At 47.2% G+C, this 16,287-nt stretch overlaps 1 pseudogene across 1 annotated transcript in view; it reads right to left on the bottom strand.

The window, feature by feature from the left end:
• LOC146800036 (uncharacterized) overlaps positions 1 to 16,287 on the bottom strand; it is a 93,353-nt pseudogene that overhangs the window by 58,368 nt on the left and 18,698 nt on the right. The window contains exon 5 of the transcript XR_014967613.1: positions 11,865 to 11,954. The product of XR_014967613.1 is annotated as an uncharacterized LOC146800036 (transcript). The remainder of the gene's footprint in view (positions 1 to 11,864; positions 11,955 to 16,287) is intronic.

Raw genomic sequence — 16,287 nt, 5'->3', positions numbered from 1 at the left:
ATAATGAGATGGGGCGATAATTGACAAGAGCGGAGGGGTCAGCGCCCGGTTTTTTAAGAATAGGAACAATGGTGGCCGTTTTTAGAGATGAAATAACAATGCCCTGGGACAGTGAACTGTTGAGAAGTTTGAGGGGGGCTGCACACAAACAGAGTAGATGTGCCTAAGGATGTGGGTAGGGGTCCAGAGGTGAGCCTGATTTCATTACAAGACCGGAGGCTACCATTATGCTTCACTTTTAATTGCGTCACCAGGACAGCCGCATACATCACAAAGGAAGTATTGCAAATAGAACATTAACAACAGTAAAAGGCATGAGCCCACAGTATTCTGCCTCTTTTAAATGCGGCTCCAGGCAGATAAGTTATCCTTTACATTCCTTCTCTTACTACATTTTGACTGTATTTTATTGATATTGTGTTGATATTGTATTGATATTTTATACCTATTGTTCTATGTATCTGATCTTTTACATGCCCTGTTGTATTAGGACTCTTTTACATATTTTACCATAACATTTTTCTCATATTGCTGAAATCATTCTGGTTTTATTCACCATCTTGGCGCACTGCGTACGTTCTCCGTTTTCGGGACTTACCCCCACTTCCCTTCCCTTCGTTCCGATCTCCCTTCCTCCAATTTATGGAGGTGGGATGATGATCACGCGTCCTTCCGTTCATTCCCTACCTGATTATTTTTTTTTTTTTAGTTCAATTTCGATGTTTTTGGTTCAATTTCGACACAGCTTAAGTGCGTTTCTTCACTCACTATGCCGATCCCACCGTCGCATTTAAATCTGAGGAATGAACCTTGGCAACGCGACGCTAGCGTCGTCGCGTTGCCAGGGAACATTCCTCAAATCCTCCGGCTGCCTCTCACGCGTCTAAGATCCATGGCAACCAACAAGGAAATGTGATCGCGCTCGAGCGCATTTCAGTCACCGGAGGACGGTTGACCACTGCCACAGTTTCCTTATGTCTTCTTGCCTGCCTCTAACAGAAAGGCTGCTATAAACATTGGAATTTTTATTCTTCATTTACCAAATTATTATTTCAACCTTTTATCTTTAGCATAAAAAAAAAAAGAGAACAGGAGGAGAGAGTGAAATTAGATTTATTTATTAACCTATTTACAAAAAAAAAAAAAAAGTGTGAATAATAATAATTTACCTTTACCATGTCTGATTTTGACTCAGACGAAGCTGAGGCTAGCGCTCCTACCCCCAATTTTAATAATGAGACTATTAAAGACATCATCCATGAGGGGATGAGATCCTGTATGTTGGAAACCTTCTCGAAAGTTATCACTTCTAAAAGATCTTTCCTATCCGATGATGACAATACTACAGACCAACATACCAACGAAGATCTCACTAATATAAAGGGAAAAAGATCAAAAAAATGTAATAACATAGAGTTTTTCCCAAAGAGCACTGGAGGTCCTAGTACCTCTACTTTTACAAGAGGCCACCATACCTCCTTTTCAATGGGTGTCCCCAGCGGCACAACATATAAAGGTGCCCCCAGCGGCACAACGCATAAAGGTGTCCCAAGCGGCACACAATATCAAGGTGTCCCCCGCGGCACAAAATATCTAAGTGCTCAAAATGACCTCTCTAATACCAACAATGATAATGATGATGATGATCTTTACTTTGACGATGCCTCTAATTCGCCTGACGAATATGTGCTAGACTTAGATCATGATGATTTAGAGTTTAGTTCTCTTGACGACGACCTCACTCTCTCTTCCAAAGATGCCATCCTTGACCCTCTAGGGCAAGAGATGTTCTCTCCTCTTAACATCAAACATCCGAGGAGCTCAGAATGGATCCCTCACGACCATGTGAGTAAATTAATCAGTAAATGGCTTAGAAACCCGCTTGACAGGGATGCTAGAAACCTACTAAGAGCAGAATGTTGGCGACCCAACATCGGAGAAAAAGCTTCTCAAACCCCAAACCTCGACCCAGAACTTATAACGTACCTTTTCAAACTGGGAAGAGACCCTAGGAAGGGTATGGAGATATCTCTAAAAGGCTGCCAAGATAGGGTCCTGGACATCCTGGGCCCCCCTGGCAAGAATCATTGATATTTCTGAAGAAAGCCATATTAATGGCACTCCCCTCGACACGGAAATCATTAGAGGTCTTAGCCAAAGAGCCCTCGTTCTCTTAGGTAACGCAAATGCCAGCCTAAATTCAGAGAGGAGAAGAGTGGTCCTCACCAAAATTAGCCCCAAGCTCAGTGATCTAGCAGACAAAGAGCCATCTGTCAACCCTAAGGGCTTGCTTTTCGGGGAAGACCTAATTAAGACTCTAGGGAAATACGTTTCTACATTCACAGCCCTAGATAAAGCACATCAGAATATGAAGAGAGTGTTTAACTCTAATAACCTTTTCGGAAGGGCCGGTAGACGGGGCCAGTCTTCCGGCCGATTCAACAGAAGGCCCTATCCTAGAGGAAGAGGATATGGCGGAAGGGGCTTCTTCAACCCCAGCACTCCCCAATTCTTTCCGCAAAGAGGAAGAGGGTTTCGCTCTAGAAGCTTCAGATCCCGCGGAGCATCTACCGACAACAACAACCAAAGTGAGTACAATTTCAATTTCTTCCCCTTCCCCCCCTTTCCCCAAAGTGGGTGGGAGACTCAAACTCTTTTTCAACAACTGGAAGTCGATAACACAGGACCCATGGGTTTTAAATACCGTCAGGGGATTCAGGATAGACTTTACACAAACCCCTTACCAATCTTCTTTCCCAAAAGAAATGCCTCTTTCCCTAGAGCAGGAAAAGATTATAGAAGAGGAGATCTCTTCCATGCTTCAGAAGGGTGCTATAGTAGAAGTCCCCTTAGAGATGCTAAAATTCATCAGCACCCTTTTCCTTGTCAAGAAGAAAGACAAAGGGTGGAGACCCGTCATAAATTTAAGAGCCCTCAACAAATTCCTCGTCTACAGACACTTCAAGATGGAAGGAATTCACCTTCTGAGGGATTTACTTCTAAAAGACGACTGGCTTGTAAAGTTAGACCTAAAAGACGCCTACTTCACGATTCCTATGGCCGAAACTCACCAACCCTTCCTTCAATTTCTTTGGAAAAACCATCTTTTCCAATTCAAAGCCCTCCCCTTCGGTCTTTCCTCAGCCCCCTGGTGCTTTACCAAGGTAATGAGATCAATCGCCTCTTGCCTAAGAGAAAAGGGTATTCGCATGATACTTTATCTAGACGATATCCTCATCCTCTCTCAGGACCATTGTCAAATTCTCAAAGATCTAAATACTGTGATGGACCTTTTGGAAAACCTGGGGTTTATTATAAACAGAGAAAAATCCATCCTTTTACCTTCAAAAAAACTAGAATTCCTTGGTTTTTCAGTAGATACCACAAGTTGTCTTCTACTCCTTCCTCCAAAAAAGATATCCAAAATAAAAAAAGAAATAAGACATATCCTAAAACTTCAGAGTTTTCCCCTAAGAGAACTAGCCAGATTACTAGGTCTCCTTTCCTCCTCGATACAAGCCATCTTCCCAGGACCTCTAAATTACCGCGCACTTCAGAGGGTAAAGGCAAGGTCCCTTCAATTGGGTCTTTGGTACGGAGACCTTATCTCTCTAGACCAGGAGGCCAAGGTAGAACTGACCTGGTGGTTAGACAACCTAGAGGCATGGAATGGGAAAGCAATTTTTGGCTCAACTCCAGAATTCGTTTTGGAATCAGATGCCAGCCTTCATGGCTGGGGAGCATGCTTTCAAGGCCAGAACACTGGTGGAATTTGGTCTCTGGAAGAATCCTTACATCATATAAATTTTCTGGAATTGACAGCTGGTCTTTACGCCCTGATGAGTTTCAAACATTTCATTCAGGGCAGGTCTATCATCCTAAAAATGGACAATATCTCCGCCGTCGCCTACATAAATCAGCTAGGTGGAACCAAATCTGCCGACCTCTCCAATCTTGCCAAGAAACTTTGGATGTTCTGCTTGGAACACAAAATCGCCTTAAGAGCCGAATATCTCCCAGGCAAATCCAATGTATCGGCAGACTGGAACTCAAGATTCCTTCTGGACTTCAGCGATTGGAAACTCAATGTCTCCGTCTTCAATTCCCTCAACATCTCCTGGGGACCTCTAGATTTAGACCTCTTTGCCAGCAGACTAACCTTCCAAATCGTGAATTATTCCAGTTGGATGCCAGACCCGGGTGCGCTGGCAGTGAATGCCTTCCTCCAACCTTGGCAAGGCAGAAACAGCTACGCCTTTCCCCCCTTTTCCATGATTCAGAGAGTGCTTCAGAAAGTCAGACTCCACCAATGCTCAATCGTGTTAATCACTCCCTTCTGGCCCTCTCAAGCCTGGTTCCCAACTGCCCTAGAAATGAGCTTCGACCTTCCATTCCTAATTCCCTTCCTTGCGGACCTTCTTACAGACATAGACGGTCATCTTCACCCCATGGTTCAATCAGGGAAACTGAACCTTCTTGCCTGGAGAGTGTCAGGAGATCCAATGATCTCTCAGGACTTTCGTCAACAGCTTCAACTCTCCTCGGCGAATCTTGGGCCCCTGGCACACACTACCGATACAACAACATTTGGAAATCTTGGGTTCGTTGGTGCTTGGAAAGGAATCTGGATTCCGTTCAGGCACCTATCGTTGACCTAATCAATTTTCTAGTGGAACAATTTGAAAGAGGCCTTAGTTATAGATCTATCAATTGTTATAGATCTGCCTTCTCCGCTGGCCACTCCCTCGTCAACGGTAAGACTATTGGTAAAAACGCAATTATTTGCAGGGTCCTTAAAAGTATCAGACTCAGAAGACCTCCTAGACCCAGATTTCAATCCCTCTGGGATGTTAACCTAATCCTTGACCTTTTTTCAGATTGGCCCATTAATACTCTTTTAGACAATAAAAAACTTTCTATTAAACTGGCTACCTTACTTTGCTTAATCTCCTGTCGTAGAGTCTCTGATGTCAAGGCTCTGGAGATATCTAATAGATCTTATAACATGTTCGGAGTAAACTTTGAGCTCTTCAGAAGAACAAAGACCATGTCCAATTCTATTTTTTACCCTCGTTTTGATGATTATCCCAAACTCTGTGTGGTTGACTGTATGAAAGAATACGACTCTAGAATGAATTCTCTTCGTCCTCCTACTGCGAACCAGTTACTCATCTCCTTCGTTAAACCACACAACCCTGTTTCTTCCAGTTCTATCTCTAGATGGGTTAAAATTGTGATGAACCTAGCAGGTATCGACCTTAATATTTTTAAACCACACTCTATCAGAGGCGCTATGGCCAGTAAGTCTTTCTGGTCCGGAGGTAAGTTGGACGATATCCTCAAGGCTGCTGATTGGTCTAATGCTCGGACCTTTGCTCATCATTACTGTAAACCTATCCCGCATGTATCTGACGTAGTATTACAAAGCTACCAACAAGCATAATGGTAGCCTCCGGTCTTGTAATGAAATTGCGATTCTCCTATTAACATGACCAGAGAATCTGGATTTCATTAAAGACACGGAGGCTAACATTATCCCCCCCTCCTCTTTCCCTTTGTAGGTTGATATGCTTCTATAAGAAATTAATCTAATGTTTATTATTCAATTTTATAGATATTGTTGACTTGACTTGTTATCGTTGAATTGACATTTTCTTCATGCTTTTTATACATTGTTGTTTGACATCAGTCTTTTGCTCTTGTTATACTTGCACTAATTCTCTCTTTTTTGCAGATGCTCTCTAAAGAATTTTGGATTAGAGTTTCTTCTTCTTCTCCATCTTCGGTGTGTCCTTCCTTCTATGACGTCCTTCGTTTCATCAAGACGTTTCTCCTTCATTTACTAAAGTTCAAAGGATTTTAACGAACTTATCCTGTTTTTTTCGCGATTTAAAAGAGGCAGAATACTGTGGGCTCATGCCTTTTCCTGTTGTTAATGTTCTATTTGGAATACTTCCTTTGTGATGTATGCGGCTGTCCTGGTGACGCAATTAAAAGTGTAAGCATAATGTTAGCCTCCGTGTCTTTAATGAAATCCAGATTCTCTGGTCATGTTAATAGGAGAATCGCAATTTAACCATAGGGAGGAGGGAGAGAAAAGCCTCCTCTGTCAAAAGGGGGAAGGAGTCAAGGCGTGCCCCGACTGACATAAGAAGACCTCGTCGGCGTGATGACATCAGTTCCGCCCTTTTTTCGTGCCTTCGAGGCACACGGATGGACTGACAGCAATATATACACAGTATACACAGTACATAATATACAAATCAACACACAGTGTGGAGAATAAAAATGATGGCAAAAGAAACAACACAATGCCTTTGACAGTAACAAATACATTTTGAAACACCATCATTAAAATTATAGGTATACAAGGGTGGACAACGGGGAGGTGGGTGGGTCAGTGAGGAATCCACAGGCAGATACTGTATCCACCAGAAAAAGCGTTACTGAAGGTAAGTAACTTGTTCTTCTGATGGATACATCTGCCAGTGGATTCCTCACCTTGTGAAAAAATTCCCACAGCAGTCCCACACCCGGAGGAGGGTGTCCACCCTTCTATACTAGAAAGTCCTTAAGGACGGAACGAGCAAAATGTCCGTCCCTCCTCACCTCGGAATCCAAGCAGTAATGCTTTGCGAAAGTGTGAAGGGAGGCCCAAGTTGCCGCCCTACAAATGTCCTCCACAGGAACACCTCTAGACAAAGCAGTAGTGGAAGACTTAGCTCTAGTAGAATGAGCCCTTAAACCCTCTGGAGGTTTCTTACCGGCCAAAGAGTAGCATATCTTGATCCATCTGGAAAGGGTGCGCTTGTGCACCGCTCTGCTTTTCCTGCTGCCAACAAAGCCCACGAAGAGCTGGTCGTCAACTCGAAAGTCTTTTGTCCTGTCAAGGTAGAAGCTCACCGCCCTCTTAGGGTCCAAGCGGTGAAGTCTCTCCTCCTCCTTGGAAGGGTGAGGGGGAGGATAGAAGGTAGGGAGGGTAATGGACTGCCCCAGATGGAAGGGAGTTACCACTTTAGGCAGAAAAGCAGCCCTGGTCCTGAGTACCATTCTTTCAGCATGAATGGTCAAGAACGGGGGTTTTGAACTCAGCTCAATTACCCTCCTTGCCAAGGTGATCGCAATGAGAAAAACCGTCTTGAAAGACAACAGTCTCCAGGGACACTTGTGTAAGGGCTCGAAGGGAGAACCCATCAGATAAGTTAAGACAAAATTTAAGTCCCATTGAGGCACAATAAAAGGAGTAGAAGGAAACTTGTTTGTAAGGCCTTTCAGAAACCGTAAAACAATAGGAGATTTAAACAATGATGGTTGATCCGGCAAACAAAGGAATGCCGACAAGGCTGAAAGATATCCCTTTACAGTGGATACAGCAAAACCTTGCTGAGCAAGAGAAAGGGCAAACTGAAGAATGTCAGATAAACGAGCCTTCAAAGGATCAATTGACTTCTCCCCACACCAGAGCACAAATTTACACCACCTATAGGAATAGATAGATTTGGTGGAATGACGTCTGGCAGACAAAATCACATCTAAAACATCTGGCAGGAGAGAAAAAGAATTCAGGTTGCCCCGTTCAATCTCCAGGCATGAAGGTGTAAGCTCTGGAGGTGGGGGTGTAGAACCTGCCCCTCCGACTGCGAGAGGAGGTCTGCTCTCAGAGGGAGACGGAGCGGAGGGCACGAGGAGAGGTGGAGAAGATCTGTATACCACACCCTTCTTGGCCAATCCAGGGCGATCAATATGACTTGGGCTCGGTCTTGGCGGATCTTCCTCAGAACCCGAGGAATCAAGGGTATGGGAGGAAACGCGTAAAGGAGATGCGAGTCCCATCTCAACTGAAACGCGTCCCCCAAAGCTCCCTGCATCGGATACTGGAGACTGCAGAATGACGGGCAATAAGCGTTCTCATGAGTGGCAAACAGGTCCACCCGAGGAGTTCCCCACATCCGAAAGACGTGACGAACCAACTCCGGATGAAGCCTCCACTCGTGGTCGGCAGAGAACTGCCGACTGAGACTGTCTGCACGTACGTTCAGAACCCCAGCCAGATGATTTGCCGTCAGACAAATCTGATGATCCTGAGCCCAGGACCAGAGACGCAGAGCCTCTCTGCAGAGACAATGAGACCCCACTCCTCCCTGCTTGTTGACATACCACATCGCGGTAGTGTTGTCCGTCAGGACTTGAACCGACTGACCGCGAAGGGAAGGGAGGAAGGCCTTGAGCGCCAAGCGTATCGCCCGCAATTCCAGAAGGTTGATGTGAAGCAACCTTTCCTCTGGAGACCAAAGACCCTTGATCTCCAGATCCCCCAGATGAGCACCCCACCCTAAAGTGGAAGCATCCGTTATTACTGTGGCCACCGATGGAGGTAGATGGAAGGGCTTTCCTTGAGACAGATTGCCCTCCACGCTCCACCAAGACAGATCCGCCGCAGCTTCTCTGGAGATCCTCACAGACTCCCCGAGATCTCCTTTGTGCCGATACCACTGCCTGCGGAGGCACCAATGGAGCGCCCTCATGTGCCAGCGTGCATGGTTGACCAACAGAATGCAGGAAGCAAACAGACCGAGCAGGAGAAGGACCTTGAGGACTGGAACGACCGCTCCATTGTAAAACAAGGGAATCATCTCCTGTATGTCGAGAATCCTTTGTGGAGGTGGGAATGCTCGACACACAGTAGTGTCCAGTATTGCCCCTATGAACAGGTTGCGCTGAGAGGGCACCAGGTGAGATTTGGGCCAGTTTATTGAGAAACCCAATTTGTACAACAGCTGAGTTGTAACCTGCAAATGATGAAGCACCTTCTCTGGCGACTCCGCTTTAATCAGCCAGTCGTCCAGATAGGGGAAAACTGGAATCCCCGACCTTCTGAGACAGGCTGCCACCACTGCCATCACCTTGGTGAAGACTAGAGGTGCAGTAGTAAGACCAAACCGAAGAACCGCAAACTGATAATGTTGCCACCCTACCGTAAACCGGAGATACTTCCTGTGCGATTTCAGGCTGGGGATGTGGAAATACGCATCCTGCAAGTCGATCGACACCATCCAGTCCTCCTGATGCAGCGCTTGAAGAACCTGCGCAAGGATGAGCATCTTGAACTTCTCTTGCTTCAGAAAAAGATTCAAGATCCCGAGGTCCAATATTGGACGCAATCTACCGTCCTTTTTCGGAATCAGGAAATACCGGGAGTAGCATCCCTGACCCCTTTCCTGCTCTGGAACCACCTCTATCGCACCTTTTTTCAGTAACGTCAGGACTTCCTCCTGCAGGAGAAGAAGGAGGTCCTCTGAGCAAGCCCCTTGACAAGGAGGGTAATTTGGAGGGAAATCCCGAAAGGGAAGGGCGTACCCATTTTCTACAAGATCTAGAACCCAAAGGTCTGTAGTAACCGATTCCCAATCTTGTAGAAAATGGGTACGCCGGCCCCCCACAGGACCAACATGATCCAGAATGGTGGATCTAGGGCTGCTTTGCAGTGGTGGGAGGGGCTGAGGAGGAGGAGAGCTGTCGACCTCGAGTGCGACCACAGAGTCTGCCTCTGTAGCTCTTATACAGAGTGTTTTGCTGCTGTTGCTGCTGGGGCTGTCTATAAGAACGAAAGGTTGACCTTCCGAAGCCCCTGTACCTCTTGAACGAACCCCTTGGCTGAGTTTGAAGGCCCAAAGATTTAGCCGTGGCCTTACTCTCTTTAAATCTTTCAAGCACAGCATCCGCTTTCTTGCCAAAAAGTCCGGAGCCATCAAAAGGCAAGTCCAAGAGTGTTGACTGGACATCAGGGGAGAACTTTGAAGATTTAAGCCACACACTACTCCTGGTGGCAACAGAAGATCCCATGACTCTTGCAACCGAGTCAGCTGTATCCAAGCCACTTTGGATTACCTGACGTGCTGCCGCTTGGGTATCCGAAAGGACCTCATTGAAACTCATCCTATCCTCTTCTGACAACTTTGGGGCTAGCTGCTTTGCGGAGTCCATAAGAGCATGGATATATCGGCCCAAAAGACAGGTGGCATTCGTCGATTTAAGGGCCATGCTGGCAGAAGAGAAGGCCTTCTTGGCTGACTGATCCAATTTCTTCGCCTCCCTGTCACTCGGGACTTGGGGAAAAGAACCTGTTGATTTTCTGGAACAGGCAGCCTGAACCACCAGACTCTCTGGAGATGGGTGATATGTTAAAAAGTCTGGGTCCCCTGGAGCTGCCCTATACCTCCTAGCAACAACTTTTGAAACTGCAGGAGCAGAGAAGGGCTTACGCCACATCTCCATTACTGGTTCTATAATGGCGTCATTAAAAGGGAATAAAGGCTCCGATGCAGTAGAAGGAGAGTGCAGAACCTCCATTAGGATGTTAGGCTTGAACTCTACAGAAGGCAACTGCAGATCTAAAAGTTCAGCCGCCTTCTTAATAACAGCGTGGTATGGAGCCACATCCTTTGAAGGAGCATCAGAAGGAGGAGTAATCTCCCAATCGGGCAATAAATCCAAGCCACTAGCCTCCTTTAAACCATCAAACACATCGTCCGACTCCATCAGCTCACCTTCCTCTACTTCCTCCATCAGATACCTCTGTTCATCCAGCACCCTTTGGGCCTCCCTCCTAGACCTGATCCTCACAACAGGAGTCGGCGGCGCCGTGACCGAATCCGATGGCGCCGGAGCCGGCGTCGAGCGTGGATCCAAAGGGACAGCCGAGGTCGAGTCGGCGCCGGTGAAGAAGGGTGCGGCGTCGATGTCCTCGGCGCCGGTAGATGCCAAGACAGCGTCGCTGGGAAAAATGACATGAAGGGAGCCTGAGGATAAGCTTGGGGAACTCCCAAACTGAAGGCCATAGGACCCGAAGGTGCACCAGAGGAGTACATGGCTCTGGAGAAGACTCCATACATAGCATTAAGATAATGCGTAGGGTCCTGACCTGGGCCTGGAAACGCAGGATATTGCTCAGGCATCACCGGACTCGGACCGACCGGCGCAGACGGTGGAATCAGCGGAGCCGAAGGCTCACCCGGAGCTGGAGGCTCCTCAATCGGAACCGGAGACGAAGCCGGAGATGGAGCCGGCGTCGGAGATGGAGCCAGGGCTGGAGCCGGAGAATGCTCCGGTGAAGCCACAGGTGACGACAGGCCAATAGGAGAATCAGGAACAGGCGAAGGAGATACAAAGTCCTTGTGGCGTCGGGATGGCCATGTTGATCTCGGAGCCGTATCCCTTTCTGAGTGATGTCGAGATGAATGCCTCTTCTTTTTCTTGTGCTTCTTGGACTTAGAAGCATGCCCCGAAGTCGACTTCGACCTCTATCTTCTCCGGCCTCTTTTTTCCTTCTTCATCTTGGCAATGAACAATTTTGCTTCCCTCTCCTTAAGAGCCTTGGAGCTCATCTTGCGACAGCAAGAACATCCTTCCACATCATAGTCCGATGACAGGCACCACACGCAGTCTTCATGCGGATCCGTTATCGAAACGTGCTTTCCAGACTTCTTTGTCGACATTTCAGCTGAAGAAGAGAGAGAGAAACCAGCAGAAAACAAAGTAACAAGCACATCTACAGAGAGAGTCCCGAAATCTGTTGGCGTCGATGGCGCGGAAAAAAGGGAACCGACGTCATCACGCCGACGAAGTCTTCTTATGGAGCCGGTGACGTCAGCGGAGTCGCGAGTGGAGCCGTGTCTCTGTGAAGCCGTCTTCGACCTCATCGTCGTGGACTGCTACAAAAGTTTCCGAATGTTGCTGGCGTAGGGGATATTCACAAGGTGAGGAATCCACTGGCAGATGTATCCATCAGAAAGTACAATACATCTTTGGAAATAAATGAGACAGGAAGAAATGTCTGCTACATGGAAGGATCTCACATAACTCACCTGTGTTTACTTGAACATCCATCATCTCAGGCTGGAAATATATTTCATTGCCACTTGCAAAACTCTGTGTAGCAGGAGCTACTGGGTCACCTGAAATAAAGAAAAAAAGAATAGGATTAATTCTATGAAATGTCCGCAGAGAGCCACCCAGAACTGCATGAAGCCCTTGAGTGTAATTGTTGTGCAATGTCCTCTCTCAGTGAACTATCCACAAACTATCTTCATCAGGATGTTTCATGTTCTTTTCTCCCATGGGTCACCTCAGCAGTAACTACACAAATGTACGTCTGAGACACCAGAGCACACAGACCGGAAGGCTCACAGGTGGTAGAGAGAGTTCCTTCTGTGAATCATCGATTCCTCTAGTTAATGACGACAGCCTTCATTCCCAGCAGCGACAACACTGATCAGTCTTGAGTAACATTACTCAATCGTATTAGCTCACATCACCAGATAAACGTTTCAGCCACTAGAACCACAACCTCCAAGTGACAGCGATCGTCTGACATGATATTTATAACAGAGATCCGTGGAGAAATAGGCAAGAAAAAGATCAACAAACCAAGACATCCCTAAACCGCGCTACACACCAGGGGTGAGACCTATCTGGGAGGAGACATTCTAGCGATATAAAAGAGACACAGACATGGAGGGAGATACCTTTGTCATGAGCCTGACCATCCAATGTGTGCTATCAGGGACCCTGGGATGGTTTTCTACGACTCAACAAATGCTTAAAATAGTGCTAAGCAATGCGGATTTAAACCCACTTCCAATTACACTGTCTCAAAACATGCATGTTTGAGAATCGCCTTTGAAGGGAAGACGCCTCATTCAATTCCCGGATACTTTGAGGCTTAACACAGTACTTAAGAGCATTATTGTTTTGCACAAGTCAAGATACACAGGACAAATTGTGCCTATCGCATGCAAAGGTTTGTTACTACAGACAGAAAAGAACCACACAAGAGAGTCCATGGGGAAAGACGAAGGTGCCAACCCCCAGGAATGGCACGCATTAGTGTTAGAGACCACTGGTATGGCCCACATCAGCAGCAGTTGGGGGGTGGGGTGGGTGGGGGGGAGTTACTGGGGTATTGTTGTAGTGTTAAGACGAGTGCCGGCAGGAAGGATCCCTGATTGCTGACTACCGGGGAACGGGGCGCATGGGCAGCTCTCTTTGGGCACCTAGAAGGTGATGAGTGATAGGCCGTAGGCACTGCTAACAGGGGTGGGCGCCGATGGGGACGAAGGCTGTGGACACGGACAATACTAGTGTCAACCACTTCGAGGGGTTGCTTCTGGCTGGCGGTATTTGGTTTTGGGGAGGGAGTCTGATGGGAATAAATGCAGATACTATAATAGGATGTGGACCGGGCTTCGCTATGAGGTGATCGTCATAATAATATGAATCACTGTTTTAACACCCCGCCCGGCCCCCGGGATGTGGGCTGAATGGCTGTCTGCATTGTTATACCGCTGGGTGTGATTTGAGATTATAAGCGGGTACCGGTTGCCCTAATGGATGTTTTGTTCATAATGCAGCAATAAAAAAATGTTTAAAAAAAAAAAAAAAGAGAGTCCATGGGTTACAACTGTGACCGCTACATGACATCCAGCCATGTGTTAAAAGGAATGAAAACACAAAAACGGACGGAATGCACTCTGACATGAACTTACAAAAGAGCTGTGTACGGCCTGTTTCTGGTCTTTTGGCAGTCGGTGCTTATACCGACAGTGATACTATCAGATTCCAACTGGATAACCAGGCTCCTCTCTTTTCACTCTCCAGGGCCTCTCGAAGGATGTTGGGCTGAGAGGCAGAAGCACAGTGTATGAGATGGTGCAGGGTTTGGTGCACAAGTACCTGTGGCCATGGGACACCAGTGGGAAATAACGAGACCTCCTAAAACAGCTACTAACTACCGGCTGCCCCAGGAGCCCCAAGGCCCCATTTTGCCAGCAGTGGTTGTGGTAGCCTCCCTAAATGCCACTTAGACTGTCTGCCTCAAAGACACAAATGCATTGGACTGAGCTGCGAGCCTTCCTGAGGCTTGGAAGGGAGCACCACCGGTGGGACCGGTATTACACCCCAGTGCCTAACTCTATCAAAACAAAGTAACACAAGGTGTGATATGAGTCCTAATGAAAGAGACAATAGAGAGGCAGCCTCCCCATGTCATCAATAATGATCAAATCATTCTGAACTCATAAAAGACTGCAGATTATATCGATGCAGAACTCTGCTTATTTGCCAAGAACAAGCAAGAAATAGTGTAAACCTGGCTCCATGGCTTGAACTTTGACTGCTTCAATCTCCAACTTTCACCAAAAGCCAAGTCACTTAAATTTAGGCTCAACACCAACCCCGCCCTCGGACCAAACGGACAACAAACAAACCGTTTCTTCCAGAAAGCAACTTATGAACTGCTGTTCACACCCTTGTACTCTCGAGTGAGGCTGGTGGTAATGCCCTGGCTCATTGCCTCCCAGACTCCACAATGGCACTCCTTAAGAGAATCCTACACACTGCAGCACATCTTATCCGAAGCCTGAAGAAACAGGATTACATCACACCCACCCTGATGGAACTCCATTGGTTGCCTTTGCCAACCTGCACAATCTTCACAACTGGCTACAGCTTGTACTAAGCTGTTACAACCAGCATTACAAGCCATTATGACCCACATCGCAGCTTAACTTGCAGACAAGATCCTTCTCTGGTGTCTCTCGGCACACCCGCAGCCCGGGCACCATCAGATTGGAGATTAAGATGGGTACGAAAGAAAACATGCAGCAGTCCTTCTCCATCTAGGCACCCAGGATCTCGAACAACATTCCCGTCTTCATCATGACCACCCCAAAGCTATTCCGATGTAGGAAAGAGTTGAAGATGGTCACCTTGCATCACAATGCAGTAACCATCCACAGACCAGCTCCCATCACTCACCGACTCTATGCTTGCGTTTGACACTGTACATTGCTGTGTAACCGTTTGACAAGGTTTGTCCTACACAAATACCACCTACATGCACACATAACTACTCCAGCATGACAGGCCGCATGACAATCAGAGGATGGAGGAGTCTGATATTCTCCTGAGGAAGCTGCGTGTGGTCTAAACTTGGACACTATGTGAAGATATGTTCAAGATCAGGGCGATGACATCTACAAATAACAAACACATTAGGAGAGCGTGGTCCTCTACAGATGTATTTATTAGCATTGCAATTCCTAGAGCTGCGTTAGGAGAATATAAAAAGGGCCTGTAGATTCACAGCTGATAAGTACAAAGGTGCCAGGAAAGAGTGGGGAACTTATGCTAAGGAATCACTTGCTCCGCCACAGGTAGGTGACACTTAGTTCTTCAGGAGCTTCATAGATCAGGACACAAGAGACACAGACTCAGAGTTTAGGCAGAGGAAAGGCATGTGTGAATATGTGTCCGACTGCATAAGCGCATTTGTGAACTTAGCACTGGAGTTAGGTAGCTGCTCCTTGTAGGAAAGCGGGTTTCTGTTGCAGTTACCCTCCCACTTTTTGCCAGACTACGGATGCACTTTGACTTGATGTGCCCTGGGTCTCTGCCAATCAGGTGCCCAGGGCCGGTGTTCTTTCCCCAAAACTAACCCAATTGGCATCTCTGGCCACAGGTCAGCCCCTGGTAAATGGTACCTCAGGTACCCAGGGCACTGTGACCAGGGAAGACCTCTAAGGGCTGCAGCCTTTATTGCACCCCCTTTAGAGGCCTTGTACCTTTACACACACACACTGCCTTTGCAGGCTGCGTGTTTTGGCGCAGACCAAAGTGAAGAGTCGACATGGCACACATCCCTGTGTGCCGTTCCTACAACCCACTGCCCTGGCATAGATCAGTCACCCCTCTAGCAGGGTGCCCTATACCAGTGGTGAGGGTACAGGTGCATGAGCCATGTACCCCTACAGTGTCTAGACCAATTCCTAGACATTGTAAGTGCAGTAATGCCATTAAGAGTATATGGTGCTGGGATTTTGTCATTACGAACTCCACAGAACCATAATGGCTTACTAAAAACTGGAAAGTTTGGCATCAAACCTCTCAGCACATTAAACCCACTCTGATGCCAGTGTGGGATTTAATGAAAAATGCAGTCAGAGGACATCTTAGATATGCCCCCTGAAAAACAACCAGTCTCTGGTGGGTTCCCTGACTGGTACACACCAGCCTGCCACCACAAGACATGTTTCTGGACTCCTGGGGTGGGAGCCTTCGCTCCCTGAGCCCAGAAACAAACCCTTTCCTGGGCGGAGGTGTTCACACCTCCCCCAGGCCTGGAAGAGCCATCTGTGGCAGGGGAGCTTCAAAGACCTTGCAGCCTTTGCAATGCGACCCCCCAGCCTCTCCTGCTATCAGGAGCAGGCCCCCTGCCTGTCTCCCTCCTTT

The sequence above is a fragment of the Triturus cristatus genome, chromosome 8 (assembly GCF_964204655.1).
Source record: "Triturus cristatus chromosome 8, aTriCri1.1, whole genome shotgun sequence".
NCBI lineage: Eukaryota > Metazoa > Chordata > Amphibia > Caudata > Salamandridae > Triturus > Triturus cristatus.
This window is presented reverse-complemented; position numbering and strand designations above follow the sequence as displayed.